Source organism: Mauremys reevesii, linkage group 6, assembly GCF_016161935.1.
Source record: "Mauremys reevesii isolate NIE-2019 linkage group 6, ASM1616193v1, whole genome shotgun sequence".
In the NCBI taxonomy this organism is placed as follows: domain Eukaryota; kingdom Metazoa; phylum Chordata; order Testudines; family Geoemydidae; genus Mauremys; species Mauremys reevesii.
Genome location: NC_052628.1, coordinates 86,784,390 through 86,803,418, shown reverse-complemented (window position 1 = coordinate 86,803,418; position 19,029 = coordinate 86,784,390). Strand labels below are relative to the sequence as shown.

Below are 19,029 nucleotides of genomic sequence, written 5' to 3'. Positions count from 1 at the left end.
GTTCTCTGGATTCACAGCCAGCTAGTCTGGCAGCTACATAATGACCTACAGGGCTGGTGCAGGGTCAGCTGCACTTTATTTATCTGTGTGTCATTCTTCCTCATGAGCCTGCATGAACACGGTCTACTCTCTGTTGAAAATATGGTAGAGATTAAGACCTATGGAAATTCAACATGAGCATAATGACCTTGTACAGTGACAAGAATGTGTCCCCACGCCCTTTTAAAGTTCTGCCAAACATTCATGAGGGCCACACATTCTCCTGAACATCCCACTTGCATACCATATGTGTGTGAATCACAAGTTAACCCTGGAGCCTCTGCTGAACAGTGAAGCCATTCAATGGCGGGGGGGGGGAGGGAGACAACAAAACCCAATTCCTTTCCAAAGCATCTGTAAATGTCATTTTCTGTTCAGCTTTTTATTTGTCTTTGTAAGCATGTTATTTCATTGCTATATTTTAATGTTATACTTAATGCACCAAGCACTACAGCACAAAGACAGAATTTGCTTTATAAATAAAATTACTTATTAAAAATAATTAGAAATTAATTTTTCCCCTAAAATTTTCATTAAAAAATCTGAAAGCATGGGGAATGTGACAGTATATTAATGCTCTAGAGGGAAAATTATACTTAAACCCATAACTCCCATTGATTTTCAATGGAAGTTTGGGCAACAACTGCCATTTATGCCTATGAAAATCTCCCCGCTTGCTTTCCGTCTATGCCATGAAGACTTGGGTTTAAACTCACGTGGTCGCAAGTGAAAACATAATTGGTGATCTCAAACTATGGTCTGTTGGACACATATCCACATCATAAAGAGGCCGATTCTATCACTGTTTTTCCTGTTGAGTAGCACCTTACTCGGTACATAGTCCTGGTGATTTCAATGAGACTATTCAGAGAGTAAGGTATTAGTCTACATAAGTAAGGGTGGCACAATTGGCCCAAATTTGGTCACTTTAGTAGTATCTACATAGGAGCATGGCCTAGAAGTAAATGAGTGGCAAACCTGTGCCCAAAAAAGTACAGCTAATCTCTCCCCTTACCCACATAATTTTAAAGATTTTTAAGGAATATGCATTAGGAATTCTTGAAAGACAGAGCAACAGCATTTTCCCACAAACTCACACTTCTAAAAGGACATCACCAAGACAGGAACTCTGTGAGGGCACCTATTGGGATTAAGACACACAGAGCTGTGCTGGGAAGTGTACACAAAACTAATCCACATTATGCCTGGCTGAAGCCAGATCAGTTTTAACAGAGAACAGATCCCTTCAAAAATGAAAAAACACAGATACTCCCTGCTTCTTGAGGAATGTTTATGTTTTCAGGTAGAAATACAAGAAAGCAGCCCTTCAGAACACTGAAAACAAAAATTGCCTGTAATTATTGCTAGAGCTTCACCATTAGGCTGCCAACAAGAGGGTGTCACCACCACCAAACAACTTTTCGCAAAAGCTTTTATAAACAGCAGGTGTTGCAAGACTCCATTTTACTGGTTAGTGTCACTCTAACACAACCCATCAGAATAGTCCCACATGAAAATCCACACTAAAAATGTAGTTCTCAGTGTTACAAAACATATGGCTAAACACCAGATAAACTGCTTTTTCAGATAAAAAAGTTCAACATCCATATTCTACTCTCTATTAGGACCTGGGGCAAACCCCACTGAAGTCAACTGAAAGACTCCCATAGACTACAATGGCCTTTGGACAAGGTCCTCACATATATGCAATAGCATTTAAGTAAAAGGCCTGAACACACAGGTGCAACTGAGTGCAAAATTCAGCTGATGCTTATCTTTAAAAGCTTTTTGTGTTTGGGACCTGAGAGACTCGGAGGAATAAACATGGGATACAACATTTTTATTTTTATTTTTTTTACTACAAGATCACTAGGTTTAAATCCAGTCCAAGCTAACAGTAAATCAGGCCCAATGCCATGGTGATAGCTATTAATGGGCCTATGGTTGTTTCAGTCCAATTCCCAGTGAACAGGTGGAAAACCACCAAAACCAGCAACACAATTGGCATCGTTGTGGCAGCTTCAGCAAAGAAGCCAAGCGCTCGACAAAAGTGGAAACGGAATTACCCTTTTCATTAAGAGGACTTTTATACACATCAACCAAGCGAGATAAAGGTATGTGTATGGTGGAGGTAAAAGATACAGTTCTTCCTACAGAATCAGCTCAGTCTCTCTCATCCCACAGCCCTGTAACGTAGCGTCTCAGGATATCTGTGCTGAAAAGATGTTTCACTTCTGTTTATTCCCAAGACTGAGTTATACCTCCCACACATTGGCTGATCAGCAGCTATATGCAGACTTCTGTAGGAGGCTTAATGTGACAGTAGTACAGTCTAAAAATGTCTGGTAAATTATTACTACTAAGCACACGAAAGGAGAGGCTTGACTAGAAGAAGCATTTTCCTGTGTTTTCATGGAGAATGAGGGAGAAAAAACACAATATAGTGGTTTTACTCATTAAGGACTAACAGAGAAGAAGAGGGAACAAAATACTGTAAAGTAACTGTGCAATTGTTGAAATAATGAACAAGGTACAAAGCTTAATAGAAACTCTAGAATTGTTTACTGAAAATATTTCTAATCAGATATGTCCTTCAAGGTTCTCAACTCCACCAATAATCAGAGCTTTTTTCTAATCATGTGGAAAATACTTGAGCAAATTTGGGGCAAAATTTACATTTGTCCAGATGCCTAGCTCGTAAAAATCAGCATAGCACCACTGAAGTCAATTGGGGGATTTGGAAGTCATTGTTGGTAAAAATCTTCACTAGATTTATACATTTTGCTCTAAATAAGGGACATGATTAAGGCTTCCTGCCTTGTAAATCGTGTATTAAAAATAATATGTATCGTGCCTTTCAATCCCAAATATTGCACATTGTTTGTAAGCTACATATATAGAGTACCACCAAGGAGCAGGCACACAGTATGCCACACAACAGGGAAGGGAAGGCAGGAGGGAAAATTTTCCACTAGAACTCCAGAGTAAACTCTTGTTCTTACTAAAAGTGCATAGGAATCCTTAATAGCTACACAAAGCAGAGAGGATCTCAAGTTTGAGATCTTTTGGGTGATCTTATACAAACTGCTCAAGACTCTATTTTTCTACCTCAGGAAGATAAAGGGCCGAGTGCAACCCATTTCAATTAAAGCCATTAAATGTATATGTTCAGTACATTACAAAGAAAAGATTAAAAACGGAAGCTGACTGCTTCAAGCTGAGCAGCATTAATGCAGAAAGCAAGCTTGACAGAATAAAAGCCTTTGTTGAGTTGGACCCAGCAGAGAAATACAGAACGCAAGAATTTGGGACAACAACCCTGACAAGCAACAGTACATACACATTCTGCCTTTAAAAAAATGTAATTGACCAGAAAACGTATGAGTTTGTTAATCAAGTGGAAAAATGCATTACTGAAGAACATCACACACACAAGCAGGATATTTCGCTTTTTCTCCTTTGTGCATACAAATACTGGAAGACAATCACTGCCCTAGGGAGCTTGCAATCTAGATGGATAAAGAGAGAGAGAGAGAAAGAGAAAGACCTGCACAGCATCACATAGTAGGCCAGTGGCAGAGGTGAGTATCTTGATGTCCAGACTCCCAATTCAGTGCCCTTTTCACTAAGCCACACTGCCTGTTTTGTGCTGGTTGCTATATAAACCTGTATTAAGACAGTCACTCTCCTGAAGAGCTTACAGTTTTCTGCATAATGTCCTAGTGAATGTTCTGTGGCATGTTTGGTTTAAGAGGCACACAAGGTATTGGTACAGAGAGATTTTTCCCAACTGCTGCCTATACTGTTAAAATCATTACAGAGAATACAGGAGAGGTAGCTGCTTGTGTGTCTGTAGATTAGATTAGCATGATTCTCTTAGAATACATAGCACTTGCATGTTCACCTTCAAAAGAGCTGAAAGGAGTTAGGTGTCCAATGGGGCTTGACAGCTATTTCTAGATTCCTTTGAAAACTTCTAGCCTTAGGTGGCAACAAAGTCATCTGTTCTCCATATTTATGGATTGGGGGATATGGGAGGAAATGAGACGCCTGGCAATGTACCCAAGAAGTCAGTGACAGAGCCAGAATTATACCTCAGACTTCCTATTTCCCAGCCCTGCGTTCTGATTGCTACACCTTGCCAGGGGCGGCTCTAGAAATTACGCTGCCCCAAGCAGGGTGGCGCGCTCGCCGCCCTTCCCCGGTCCCGCGGCCAGGGCAGAAGTGTCTGCGGCAGGTGCGCAGCTCGTCCCGGGCTCCGGTGGACCTCCCGCAGGCATGACTGCGGAAGGTCCGCCGGAGCCAAATGCCGCTCTGCCCCGACAATGCCGCCCCACGCGCCTGCTTGGCGCGCTGGGGTCTGGAGCCGGCCCTGCACCTTGCCTCTTTGAACATTTCAATGCCAGCCATGGAGAGGATGGAAATGCATTTAAAAAGGTTACTTGGGAACAAAATCTTATCTTAAGATTAGTGCAAGAAAAGGTTGAGATAACTTGATCACAGTCTACGAGTACCTAAATGGGAAAGTGGTTTCTGACAGACACCCCTTTAATCTAACAGAAGAGAGTTGAATCTGATCCAATGGTTGCAAGCTACAGCAAGATAGATTCAGACTGGAAACAAAGGTGCACATTAATAATAGTGAAAGTGATCAATCACTGGAACAACTTACCTAAGGATATCGGGATTCTTCCATCAATTGAAGTTCTTAAATCAAGAGCCAGTATTTTTCCAAAAGTATGATCTAGCTGACCCAGATGTTAGGGGTTTGGTGCAGATATTGGTGAGTGAGGTTTTTTGGCCTGTGTTATACAGATCAGGCCAGATGATCATAATGGCCTTTAAAATGTAGGAATCCATGAAACGTGTTAATTGGGGATCAGTTGCAGTTTTTCTCCAAGGCAGGCAGTCCATGCTGCAAATTACACCAAGGAATATTTGCTAATGGAAAGAGAGACATTTCCTCCCTAGTATTCAGGCTAAATGTAATTGGTATGTGGCCTTTGATGGATGGATCAGTAATAACTTGATACTGGACCCCTCCCCCTTTTTAACAACATGCTTTTTCCAATGCATCCTGGATGAAACGAGTTGGTAAAAGCCAATCGGTCCCTTTATGGGGTCAATTACATTTAAATACTTTAAGAAAATGTTGTGGATGCAGATTTTATTGTTCCATCTTTTTGGAGAGAGGATTACATACTCTGAGAAAGACTGATAGGTTGTCTAATTTCAGCGTAGCTTCTGTAAAAATCAATGTACCCTATTCTTTTTGTAACTTCATACAGAAGTATTCCTTAATAAACCACAAGATCTATCCCTACATCTACCCTACTATAGAACTCATGAGACTACATTTCTTCTTCTCCAGTAGCAGAACAACACATCTTTGATCACAAAATTGTGCCAAATCAGGACAGTTGCCATTCCTGCACTCTCTCTAGCAGGTCCTAGTCTTAGATTCATACCTAAAACAGAAATGGACTTGATCTCAGGAGAGAGACTGATAGAACAGTAGCAGAAATACTGATTGGAGCCACACTCGGCCAATAAATTGCCAATGTATAATTAAGCTTGTCATATTAACACTATACATAGAAGCAATGAGTTTAAGGTTCAAAGGATTAAAACACTGTCTCTCAACAAGACTATCAGCTGAAAAAGAAAAAAAATCCACACAGGGGAGAAGTTACTGTTATGTGCCTCCAGTCATAAGACTGAATATTTGTCACCTACTACAAATATCAAGAGTTTCAATGGGGTGTACAATTAGGTTAAAGACAATTTAATGTCAAATGGCTCAATCTATTAAATAAACTTTAAAGTTCAATTTTACGTCAATTTGTGCTTTTATCCTGCTTGCTCTCTCTCCACACAGAACATCAACAGAAGGAATTTATTTTAATTGGGTATTTTTAATAAACTATAGTCTATCTGCTCAGATCAAGATGGAGTATTGTTTATTGGGACCATTGCTGTCCTGAAATACACCCCTGAAATGAAGATGAATGCAGCTCCAAATCTGCGGCATTGTTACACAGCCCAGCCCAAGAAGCTCTTTTAGCCATGCAAAGTTTGCACACCCTTAAAATACAATAAGCTGGATATGACAATTCATGATAAATAGATCAACACTATCATACTTTTCAAATAAGTAAATAAAACCAATGACACTCAGAATACCAGCTGATTGAGAAAAACAATGTAACAAGTCTTTAAAGACACAAAGGAGCATAAACAAATGAGAGACTATTTTTAATACATTAAACTGATTACATTAAATTTAAAAAGGTTTCCATCCTTCACAGACTGCAGCTGCAGCTTCACTGCCAGGAAATCCTCTGCAATAAGCACAACAGTGTTAACCAATCTGAAGCCAACCACCACTAATGCTATAAGAAGCTGTTGACCTCAATTTAATGTTTGATTTACAGCAGATGTTTGACCAGAAGACAGTAGCAGAATCCACATTAGCAGCCTTCTTTACCAGGTTTTCCAAACAACTCTGTTAAACAAAGAATTAAATCCTGTTACTGGATTCTTTGAGGAAAGAAATGTGTTTTACAAGATAATACCTTATGCTCAATTGTTTGTGTGTGCCTGCCTGCACTGACTTGTACAGTAACTCCTCACTTAATGTCGTCCTGGCTAACATTGTTTCGTTGTTACTTGTTATGTCGTTGATCTATTAGAGAACATACTCATTTAAAGTTGAGCAATGTTTCCTTATAACATTGTTTCGCCATGGGGGCTTGAAACCAGGGTGGGCCAGAAGTTCCCCTAACAGCTCCCACCACCACCTCCTGCTTACCAGCGGCCATGCAGATCAGCAACCCCCCTACCTCCCACCTGCAGCAATCAGCTGTTTTGCAGCATTCAGGCAGCTCTGGTGTGGCGGGGGGGGGGGGACTGGGGAGGAGCAAGGATGCAGCATGCAGCCTCCTCCCTGCGCCTCCCTCCCGCAGCAATCAGCATTCAGGAGGCCGGGGGGTGGAGGGGAGGTGGGGAGACGCGAGGATGCGGCACACTCGGTGCAGGGGTGAGAAGAGGCAGGGCAGGGGTGGGGACTTAAGGGAAGGGGTAGAGTGGGGAGCGGGCCTAAGACAGAGGAAGGGGTTGAGCACCCCCTGGCACTTTGGAAAGAACAGCAACAGGAGCAGCCAGACGATCTACCCTCTTTCACCCCCTGACTCCACCACGTTAACCAAGCTTCACAAAATTGTTTAAAACATATACTGTATACGTATATAATGTCTTTTGTATGGCGGAAAAAAATTCCCCGGAACCTTACCCTCCTATTTACATTAATTCTTAAGCGAATCCAATTTCCCCATAACATCGTTTCACTTAAAGTTGCATTTTTCAAGAACATAACTACAACACTAAGCGAGAAGTTACTATATGTCTCTATTGCTCCATTATACCAGGGTGATACTGTGTTTGAATCTATCCCTGGGCAGGAAGAAACCCATTGAAAACAAGCTGTCCAACTTCACTGGGTTCATCTGTGGAAATATCTTTGAAGAAATATATCGTAAGTGTCAAAACTAGAATTCCAGATCAACCGATAAGATTAAAAATACATCAAAACAGAAGCTCAAAATGTAATTAGATCAAAGAGGCATCTTCTTGTTTTCATTTATATTCACAGAGGGTGTTTCAAGTGAGTATAATGTACAGAGCCCTGTATAAGTATGAAGGTAATGAATATTTATTTCTTGCAAACATGAAAATGAAGCCTGTATGTATATAAGCCCTAAGGCATAAACAAAACCTCTGAGAAGCTCAGTTGCTTCCGAGTTCCCCTGATGTGCACATTGAACAGACTCACAGAGAAGCAGGAATACATATGACTATAGCACACATTCTGCAACACTAAAAATACAGAAACTTCCAGAGGACTGGATGAGGTCTAGCCATGAAAAAGCAATAACAACATTACTGTCCATGAAAAACTGAAGTGCAGTAACTTATTTAAGTTGGAAAGAAGTCAACCTTTATCATCAACTATTTCTCAAAGGAATTTACCACAAAATAGAGAATTATCATACTGCTTCTTGCTCTTGCACTGTTGCTGATAAAAGCCACACACAGTGAACTGTACCCACAGTTAGTACAAGTTTAATATGATAAACATCATATCAAGTACTAGGCAGAGAGCATCTGTCACAGCTACTGTACTGCTTAGTAAGTTACAATGTTTTATTTCTAAAATAAAGTGTGTAATAGGAAAGAGTAGCAAGTTAGAACATAGGGAAATTATGGGAATCCATGGAGTCCTCCCTGTTTGCAGCCCCTTACTTAGGCAAAACAGAGCATTATGAAGTCACTATGTTCATTTTTACATTACAACTGAGGGGAATTGTGTTTACTGTTTTTCTACTTTCTCCTCTCCATGTTCCCATTGTTCATACAAATGCCCGACAGCTGAATATTTTATGGGTTTTCTTAGCAACAGAGGTTATATTGTGGCACAAAGAAGCCAAGGGTAAAGTCTCACTGATTCCAATCATTATCACCATGGCATCAAGGGAGTTATCTTGATAAAAGCCGTCATGAACGCTTCACATTATTCAACAGGGGTAGCCCAGATCCTTGGATTAAACATACAGAACTTGAAACATCCAGCCCAAAGAGCTGAAAACATAGGAGTTACAGGCCAGATGCAACTAACTGTGGTTCCACTTGCATTTGTGTTGCATTCATTTTTCTAGCATTTAAAGACTATGGAGACTTTCTTGCTCGGCCTGCTGGAGCCACTAAACAAGCCAAAAGGATAAGCCTCTGCTGAGCCTGGTTTTGTGTTTTAAATTAAATAATTAACACTATAGTCAGCCGCAGCTAGGGAGAACTCTGCTGTCATGCTACTTAAATCCCTCAGAAGTTTAGCTTACCGTTTAGCCTGCTGGACTGCTTTCAAAAACCGCTATATTAACCTGCAAGGAAGCATGGAGAGATAAAGGTCACAAGATGGAAGCAATTTTCTAGAAGTGACTTAGGGCTTGTCTACACTTCATATGCTTTGCTAGAATAGCTATACTAGTAAAGCCTTCTAATGGAGAAGCAGATTATACCAACAAAAGAATTTTTTTGGAGGCAAAAAACACATCCTTAAACGACAAATGCTATACCAGCAAAAGGATTATTTTCCTAGTAGAACCACATTTATCCTAAGGTTTTTACTGGCATAGCTATGTCAGCCAGGTGGTGTGACTTTTTCATGCTCCTAATCATCCTAGCTATGCTGGCCAAAACTCTGTAATGTGGACTAAGCCACTACTAAAAACTGGATTTGGAGAAATAGGTCATTGTGCATGATACCACAGTCACAGAACTAAAAGACCAGAAAAGCTACAGATTGCTAGATCACACAAGAGAACATGGCTAAAATCTGTCAGAGCAGTGACAATACCAAAGAACAAACTGATACTTTTATTTAGTTAAGTAAGTTACAGCTCTGTTTCCCTAGAACACTGATGACCCACTGTTTGAATTCACTAAGGAGAACCCTGCAAGCAATTCAGAATCCACTGCTTCACTGTAACCTATTAGTTACTTCAAAATCAGTCCCTATGAGGAGCTTGGTCCTCAGAGGAGCTTGGAAAACTGCTGCAGTGGAGATTGGTTCTGATTACTGCAGAATTTGAGTTTTAATTTTAAAAGTTTCTAGCCTTATCCTTGCAAAGATTCCTTTCAGACTGTGATCAGATATTGATACTTCCTGAGCCTGCAGATAGAAACTTCGGGTACATCCATACTTACGGCCGGGTCGATGGGTAGCGTTCGACTTCTCTAATCTAGACGCGATAGTTCGAACTCCGAACGCGCTCCCGTTGACTCCGGAACTCCACCACCGCGAACGGCGGTGGCGGAGTCGACGGGGGAGCCGCGGACTTCGATCCCGGGGCGTCTGGACAGGTAAGAAGTTCGAACTAAGGTAGTTCAACTTCAGCTACGCTATTTGCGTAGCTGAAGTCGCGTACCTTAGTTTGACCCCCCACCCTAGTGTAGACCAGGCCTCAGAGGCTGATGGCCCCACTCATCTCAACCATTTTACCTCTGAAGATTAAAAAACAATCTAGCAAACAAGTTTTCCAAAAGGGAGACTTGACCTACATTTGCATGTGTCATTGTAACAATTGTGCTAACAGATCTAGCAAAAATACAAGTAAAGGGCGTAGATGTCTAACAAGACATTTGCATGTGCAAGTCCCTAAATGGTGTATAGCAGCAATTACACCCGCAAATGTAGACCCGCTTTAGCACAAGGGCATGAGCCATCACATTTTGAAAATGTGACCCTAAATAAATATTAACTATTTTGTATCTGATCATAAAGTAGAACCATCTAGCTATTATATCATAGGTATTGTTTAAAGAGACCCCCTAATATGACCCTTTCCACCCAGATTATACCTCTGAACTTGCATGATAAGTGAAGTCAGAAAAGGGTTCCATTTGGCTCTTCCATACCATACTAGAACACCATCATCTGGAATATGGAGATAATATTTATGTTTTCCAATTCCCAAAGAAGGTCAGAATAGTCTTAGAACATAAAAATGTTAACTTAGTCTCTTGAGAAAGCGTTTCCTGCTGGGCTAGATATAGACAAAAGAAGATTTGTTTTCAGTTAAACAGGCTCCAATGAGGATGATTTCTGTGCATTGCAATGAATGAACTCAGTTCCCAGACACTTAATCGTGTCACAGTAAATTTAGGTCTGACTTTGTGGAGTTCTCTGTACATAATTCCTCATGCAAACATGTGCATATTTTGCATTTCAATTGGTCATTTCAAATGTGCAGTTATAGCAACTGCTCTCAGAAATTGAAACAGCGCCCTTTTACAGAGGGAAATTCTTAAAAGGCAGGCCCCTTTGTTCCATCTCTGACTCTCAGAGCATACACACTGAATGTTCTTTAAAAGGATGATACGTTTACGTAGTCCGCAGGAACACTTCTTATTTATAGGGCAAGTATTCAGCCAAACTAAGGCCACACAAGAAGGTTGAACATCTCTTGCCTTGTTCCCCTTTCAGTTCCCAGCTTATCATTAGGCTATGCAAGAGGGTGTTCATGATGACCACGCCATGTTCTACGCATTTGCTCAGAAGGAGGATGCCGTTGGAGTTAGCCTTTCCTACTCCTTTTCCAATTGCCATTCCAGAGATCTGACTCCCACCCGACTCTAGCATTAATCTCAGAGGAGAATGATCTTGTCCTCCTTGGGAGTGTTGGTCAAGACTGTCAAGATCTGTATAGAACTGTTCCTTGATATCCTCAATAGGATCAAGCATTGAGGCATACGCACTGACGACAGCAGCAGACTGGTTGTTGCTGAGCTCAAGACAAAGAGTCATAAGACGTTCATTGATTCCTACAGGAAATTCTGTAAACTGACTGACAAATGTATTCCTAATTGCAAAACTCACACCATGAAGGCACCCGTCCTCTGCAGATTTTCCTTTCCAGAAAAAGGTATATCCCCTACCTTCTCTCAGCTGACCTTCATCTGGGTGCCTTGTCTCACTCAGGGCAGCGACGGCAACGTTATAGCTCGCAAGTTCCCTGGTGATGCTAGCAGTTCTTCTTTCCAGCTGTACATTATCTTTGTTATCCATCAGGGTGCGAACGTTCCACATAGCAAAAGTCACTAGTTTTTTAAAGCTTCAATTGCAGGAAGAGTGATCCCACTAGATACGGTAATCCAGCCAGGAGTGTATGAGACAGCCTAGGTTTAGGGCACCCTTTCTACCCCTCTCCCCATGCGGGATGAGCAGAGGGGATCCTAAAGAGGACTGCTTAGTCGCAATAGTAGCAGTAGCTGCTCTATCGAGGGCTGTTAGAGCGCAAACCAACGCTGTATGCCAACTGGAAGTTTGTAATCACAGCTTTCAAACAATACTCAGCATTAATCTCTAACTCTAGGAGTTCATGATATCAGCTAAAATTATGTTGGAATAGCACTGGGGAAAATGCAAGACATTAGTCAAATTAACTGATTTTAAAGCAGGGGTGTCATCTAATTTATTACATTACTTTTCTTAGTGCTTTTGTTACTGAATATTAACCATGTAAATCTTCTCAGCGGTTTTCAGGTATGTAAAGAAATGATATAATTGCAGCTGAGACAAATATTATCTCCCAGCAAATTCTGAAAAGCCATTTGAGTCCCATGCTGCTGTTTTCAACAGCATAAGCATGTCCTATTCCCCCAATCAAAAGGAACAACTGTCTAGAGGAGTTAAATGGAGAAAATATTGGAATTGGGGTGAGGTGTGGAGCGAAAAAAAGAAATTGGATGTGCTCCACTGACATTTTCTGGCAAGTTGTAGCTCCTCTTGATTGTGGGAACAGGAAATGCTAATGATGTTGGCAGCAGAGTGGGACTCAAACAAACAGTCTCTCAGACTTAGTTGAGAGATGGAATCACAGAGAGGGGACAAATGGGAGGGCTGCTCTGATCATCGTAATGTTTTTATTAGAGCTGTTGATTAATCACAGTTAACTCATGTGATTAACTCAAAAAAATTAATCGAGATTAATTGCCATTTTAATTGCACTGTTAAACAATAGAATACCAACTGAAATTTATTAAATATTTTGGATTTTTTCTACATTTTCAAATATATTGATTTCAATTACAACACAGAATAGAGTGTACAATGCTCACTTATTTTTACAGAGCAAATATTTATAATAAAAATATAAAGTATGAGGTGAATTGAAAAATACTATTTCAAGTACCATAGTGCAATCTCTTTATCATGAAAACACAACTTAAAAATGCAGATTTTTTTGGTTACATAACTGTACTCAAAAACATGAAAATGTAAAATTTAAAATGTAGGCTCTGAAAATGTAAAATTTCAGAGCCTACAAGCCCACTCAGTCCTACTTCTTGTGCAGCCAATCGCTAAGAGAAACAAGTTTGTTTACATTTACACAAAATAATGCTGCCCGCTTTTTGTTTACAGTGTCACCTGAAAGTGAGAACAGAGGTTCGCTTGACACTTTTGTAGCTGGCATTGCAAGGTATTTACGTGCCAGATATGCTCCTTGCAATGCCAGCTACAAATTAAAAAATGCTGTCCATCTATCAAAGAAGATTCAAGTACAAGCAAATATTAATGTAGTATGAATATATTTTTTGTTTTATGTATCTATACATTTCTAATGCATCCATTACTGTGGTATATAGGTACCATTTATAGATTAACATTAGCCTTTGACTCCTTATAATATGGCCCTCTGTGTCCCTCATCTAGTCATTTTCATTTAGAGAGAGAGAGAGAGAGAGAGAGAGAGAATGTACATATACACAATTATTTCCATGGTCAATATTTGTTTTTTCTTGCTTCTCTCCCAAAATACCATGTTATTTATTCATCATGCAGTCAGATGGCTCAAGTGCCTCCTTACTGTTTGTGACTATAGTAAATATTTATTTTAAAAAAGTGTCCCAACCTCTTAAGTAAACTGATTGAGAAAAGTGTAATAACTATTTCAACTGTTATCTCCCCCATGGATATAAACAGTCACCACCCAATGATCTGAAGTTCAACCACAACAACATGCATACTTTCTAGCAGACGTTATTAACCACCTATACTCAGCTAAGGAAAAGTGAAAAATGCCTCAAGGGGAATAAAGGTTCAGTGAGATTAGTACTTTCTTTAGAAAATAATTATACAGCAGATGCTGTAATTTGCTAACATGTGACTTGGGTGCAATTCAGCTAGTCCCATTTCTGGTTCTCCATATTCTATATTTTATTATAGTCTGACTAATACATTTCAAAATTCCTGACCAGCGATGGACTATATATGTACAGTAAAATCATGTCAGACAGGTGCAAGAAAACAGAGTATTCAGTTCCTTTGCATCAAAACTCAACAACCATACCCCTGTTTCTCTTCTAAATGTTATGTCAGAGTTGGCAGGGAATAAATAACAGTACCATATTGCTCTTGTACGATCTAATTCTAAGAGGTGCTGGCACCTGTAACTCTCACCAATTCCAATGGGTCAGTGTGTGCTTAGCAGCCCTCAGGATCTGGTCCATATAGATGGGCCATCCAAAGAATTCAAAAAGCTTTAGAAGCACAACAACAAAATATTTCTGGGCTAACTGGCCAGACTTGCTGTTCATTTGACTCCCACACTACCAGTCAACAGAAACTGAATTGCTGGAATAAGAAAAATCCATATTAAGGGGAAAGCAGTCCTTACATTAAGAGCAAATAGCATTGCCAGCTTTGGTTGGATGAATTCCTGGAGGTTTCATCACATGACATTTTCTTTAATTAAAGATTAATCTTTAATTCCTAGAGACTCTTAGACAATCCTGGAGGGTTGGCAACCCTAATAGCAAATGATCACCAAAACATTCCTGTATCCATCCCTACCATAGCAGTCATAATCCCCAATCAATCCAATGCTAGGAGGCTTGAGGACATAACAAGTGAAAGTTCTGTCAACAGAAAGCTGGTTGAAAAGGGATGTGGGAGAACACACTAGAAGAGCAGCAGATTTCCCTTGCAAGGTGTCTAAATTATGTCAAAATAAATGCAGAAGCTGTCACTAATGGGGTCCTCTCTCAAGGAAATAAATTAATAGCATAAAATTCATAGTTCACAATGCAGATGATATCCAATAAGAAAAAAACCCTAATGTTGTGACTGAAGCTAATAAAAAAAACAAGGAAATTCACTATCAAAGATAAGTTCCGGTATTTGTGCCCACTACGTGACTATTTTTAAAGAGTTGTGACTGTTGTGCATAAGTATTGGGAATCAATTCCCTAAGAAGTTCTTTATGATTATAACTTCTATCACAGCCATAACATTCTATTAGTATTTAGAGTGTCTAGATTCCCTTTAGTTTAGTGTTAAATTAGATCAAATAATTACATTGGGGTTTTTTTGTTCCAGTTAGACTGGGACTTGGGTTTGGGGTTTTTTGGGAAACCAAAACTTGGCTTTATATTTCCAAGGTTACAAGACAAGTCAATGGTAAAGCTGGAAGAGAACCCAGGCATTTTCGGCTGCCAATCTTCTGATATAAGCCCTACATAATTTGCCAAACTCGGAAGTATTACAAGCCTAGGAGATTTAAAAGACATTTCTACATGAAAACGGAAAAAGGACCCCATTGTCACAGCCACAGGTCTAGTTGTACCTCTGTCCCCTTTCTAGTCTCTGAATGCACCCCTCAGGTGTCAGGCCTCATGCCTTTACCTATCCTGGGGTGGAATTCCATAATTCTCCCTCTTTTATACCAGGCCCTGGGCTACAGTATCTGGTACAGCAATCATGCTTACCCAGCAGGTCTGACTGAGTTTGGACACCTGCAGTTCTTCCCTTCAGGAGTCTGTGACCAGTGGTACTCAGTGACCATTCAGCCTTCTTAAGCCAAAAGTATTATTTATGTTAACAATAGGAACAAAGCATTAAGAGAAAAAAGGACCTTAAAAACAACACAGTCTACACAAGTTTATCTTACTTAGAGCTTACCATCCTCTGGTGGTAACCTATACCAACCTAACTTTTTCAGACACCTTCTGTAAGTGCCTGCATCTCAGCTTGGTTGCCTCAAATAACCTCCTTGAAAACTCGCCCCTGTCTTGAGCTAGAGTCCCTTATTAAACTGCTTAGGCCTTTTAATCTGTCACGTACATAGGTCTTATCCTGTAATGGCACTGTTTCTCAACAACCCCTTAGTATTTGCTCAGAAGTGGCTTATCTTGAGCCATTCTGTTTTCCTTCTGACTTGTTTTTCTTTACAGTCCTCTGTTGAGTTAAACCAATGCATTTGTATAGTAAACATCCCAATTCCTAAGTCAACATACAGTATTCATAAATTACAGAGCAGTTCCTGTTCAAAAAGAGAATATATTGAACTGTTTTGATTAAAGAGTCTGGGAATGATTGTACTCCTAATAAAATCTCATATTTGAGCACCATGTGTTCAATATTCACTGTCAAAAAGCAGATGCTGCATCTGATCATTGTAAAAGGGACCTTTACTTACTCTCCAAAAACTGAGTATGGATACCATGTAGGTGATATCAAATGACAAAGAATTATAGAAGATAAAAGCTATCAGAAGACTATTACGTGAGTACAATTTAGCTGATTTTACAGCTAGTAGCTCCATTAAAGGAGAACTGACACAGCAGACTAAAGGTTTGTCTACACTTACTGCGGATTGACGAGTGGTGATCGATGCACTGGCAGTCAATTTAGCGGGTCTAGTGAAGACCTGCTAAATCGACCACAGATCGCTCTCCCGTCGACTTCTGTACTCCACCAGATTGATAAGAGTAGGGGGAGTCAACGGGAGACCATCTCCCGTGGACATCGCATAGTGTGGACCCCACGATAAGTAGATCTAAGCTACATCGATTTGAGTTACGCTATTTAAGTCAACGTACAGTATTCTGTAACTCAAATTACATAGCTTAGATCAAATTTCCCCTGTAATGTAGACAAGGCCTAAATAAGCAACAAAAAACAAAAAACAAAAACCCTGAAAGAGAGATATTTGCATTTGCAAAAAGTCAGAATTGTCTGGCTAGGTTCAGATCAAGTTCTGAAACTGAGCCAGGTCTCTTGTTGGATTCCGAAACTGAGCCAGACACTGCAACACCTCATGCAATTACATTTAAAAGCGGGTACTATGGAGGGAAGTGAGCTAAAAGGCAAAGTAAGGCATGTGGAACTTTGAATATGTAAGAATTGTCACCATAGAAGCCATTTCACACAATGTGTGGGAACAGACAAAAGTGCAGGATATTGAAGGATTTATTGACAGTGAAAATGAGAGACTTTGCTGGGGATAGTGACACAGCTGAATGTAAGCAATTCCTGGTATGCAGTCTAGATACTATTATTAACTAAATATGTTTACATTTCAGCTAGATCCAGCAGCACAGGCCAATTTAAATTTAGCAGAAAATGTTAATATTAAGCAGGGGAAACAAACAGAGCTGCACTGGGGTCAGATTGTCTGATCTAGCCCCTGTATTACAATAGAGGACTAATTTTTTCTTTAACAGCTCCACACTTTTGGTCAATTTGGACCATATGTATCTTCCTTGAAAATACATCAATTTATTGCAAGGATCCAGGTACCACTGTGAAAAACAATGTAAGCATGCAAGAAGCACAGTTATACATACACACACACACACAACATATGTGAGACTCTGACTTGTACTGGGTATACTTGAATACATATGGAATATATGCTCATAGAAACCTGAGAAATTTCTAACAACACATTTTCATTACCAAATGCCACAGGAAAATATATTAGCATGCTTAAGGAATTATACCTGCTAGTGGAAAATCTGTCCGGGAATAAACAACCACCATCTGAGTTAAGTCAGACACAGGCAAAGATAAACTACCAGTTTGCCCACGTGTTCACATGAAGTAACATTATTTACTTACTCCCAATAATAATTTTATTTATAAAATCCTGAGTGTTCCTCCCCAAAGTAGTGCGGGAAGGAGGGAACATTGTGAAATGTAAAATATCGTTCAAAACAATCATTACTCATGATAGTCCAAAATAGCACAGCTCCTCAAAAAAAAAAAAATCTTAAAGAGGCCTAGCATATATACCATAGCTGAAGTAATGACACATACTTTTAAATGAACAAACACCGCAAGTATGTAGGGCCAAAATTAGAAAGTGCCAAGACACAAAGCGAGATCAAACTAGCTAGAGACATAAAGGGTAATAAGAAAACATTCTACTAATACATTAGAAGCAAGAGGAAGACCAAGGACAGGGGAGGCCCATTATTCAATGGGCGGGGAGAAACAATAACAGAAAATGTGGAAATGGCAGAGATGCTTTATGACTTTGTTTTGATTTTCACCAAGAAGGCTGGTGGTGATTGGAAGTCTAACATAGTGAATCATGTCAGTGAAAATGAGGTAGGATCAGAGGCTAAAATAGGGATAGAACAAGTTAAAAGTTACTAAGGGCTTGTCAACACTTACTAGGGGATTGACGAGCAGCAATCGATTTAGCGGGTCTAGTGAAGACCCGCTAAATTGACCGCAGATTGCTCTCCCGTTGGCTCCTGTACTCCACCAGATCAAGAAGAGTAAGGGGAGTTGATGGGAGAGCCTCTCCCATCGACATCACGTAGTGTGGACCCCACGGTAAGTAGATCTAAGCTACATCAATTTGAGTTACGCTATTCACGTAACTCAAAATGATGTAGCTTAGATCAACTTTTCCCTTTAGTGTAGACAAGGCCTTAGACAAGTTAGATGTCTTCAAGTCACCAGGGCCTGATGAAATGCATCCTAGAATACTCAAGGAGCTGACTGAGGAGATATCTGAGCCATTAGCTATTATCTTTGAAAAGTCATGAAAGACGGGAGAGATTCCAGAAGACTGGAAAAGGGCAAAGAGAGTGCCAATCTATAAAAAGGATATAAGAACAACCTGGGGAATTACAGACCAGTCAGCTTAACTTCAGTACCGGGAAAGATAATGGAGCAAATAATTAAGCAATCAATTTGCAAACATTTAGATGATAATAAGGTGATAAGTAAGAGTCAGCATGGATTTGTCAAGAACAAATCGTGTCAAACCAACCTGATAGCTTTCTTCAGCAAGGTAACAAGCCTTGTGGATGAGAGGGTGGGGGGTGGGGAGCAGTAGACATGGTATATCTTGACTTTAGTAAAGCTTTTGATACCGTCTCGCATGACCTTCTCATAAACAAACTAGGGAAATGCAACCTAGATGGAGCTACTATAAGGTGGGTGCATAACTGGTTGGAAAACCATTCCCAGAGAGTAGTTATCAGTGGTTCATAGTCATGCTGGAAGGACATAACGAGTGGGGTCCCAAAAGGATCAGATCTGGGTTGGATTCTGGTCAATATCTTCATCAATGATTTAGATAATGGCATAGAGAGTACACTTATAAAATTTGTGAACAATACCAAGCTGGGAGGCGT

General features: G+C 40.1%; 1 protein-coding gene across 6 annotated transcripts in view; it reads right to left on the bottom strand.

Moving 5' to 3' along the window:
• Positions 1-19,029, bottom strand: part of FRMD3 (FERM domain containing 3) — a 236,295-nt gene that overhangs the window by 150,687 nt on the left and 66,579 nt on the right. The window contains exon 1 of one of the 6 annotated variants that reach the window (XM_039545742.1): positions 8,934-8,965. The exons of the other annotated variants lie outside the window; for them this stretch is intronic. The gene's annotated coding sequence lies outside the window, so the exon portion shown is untranslated. Of the gene's footprint in view, positions 1-8,933; positions 8,966-19,029 lie in introns of those variants that run through there. 6 annotated transcript variants of the gene reach the window in all.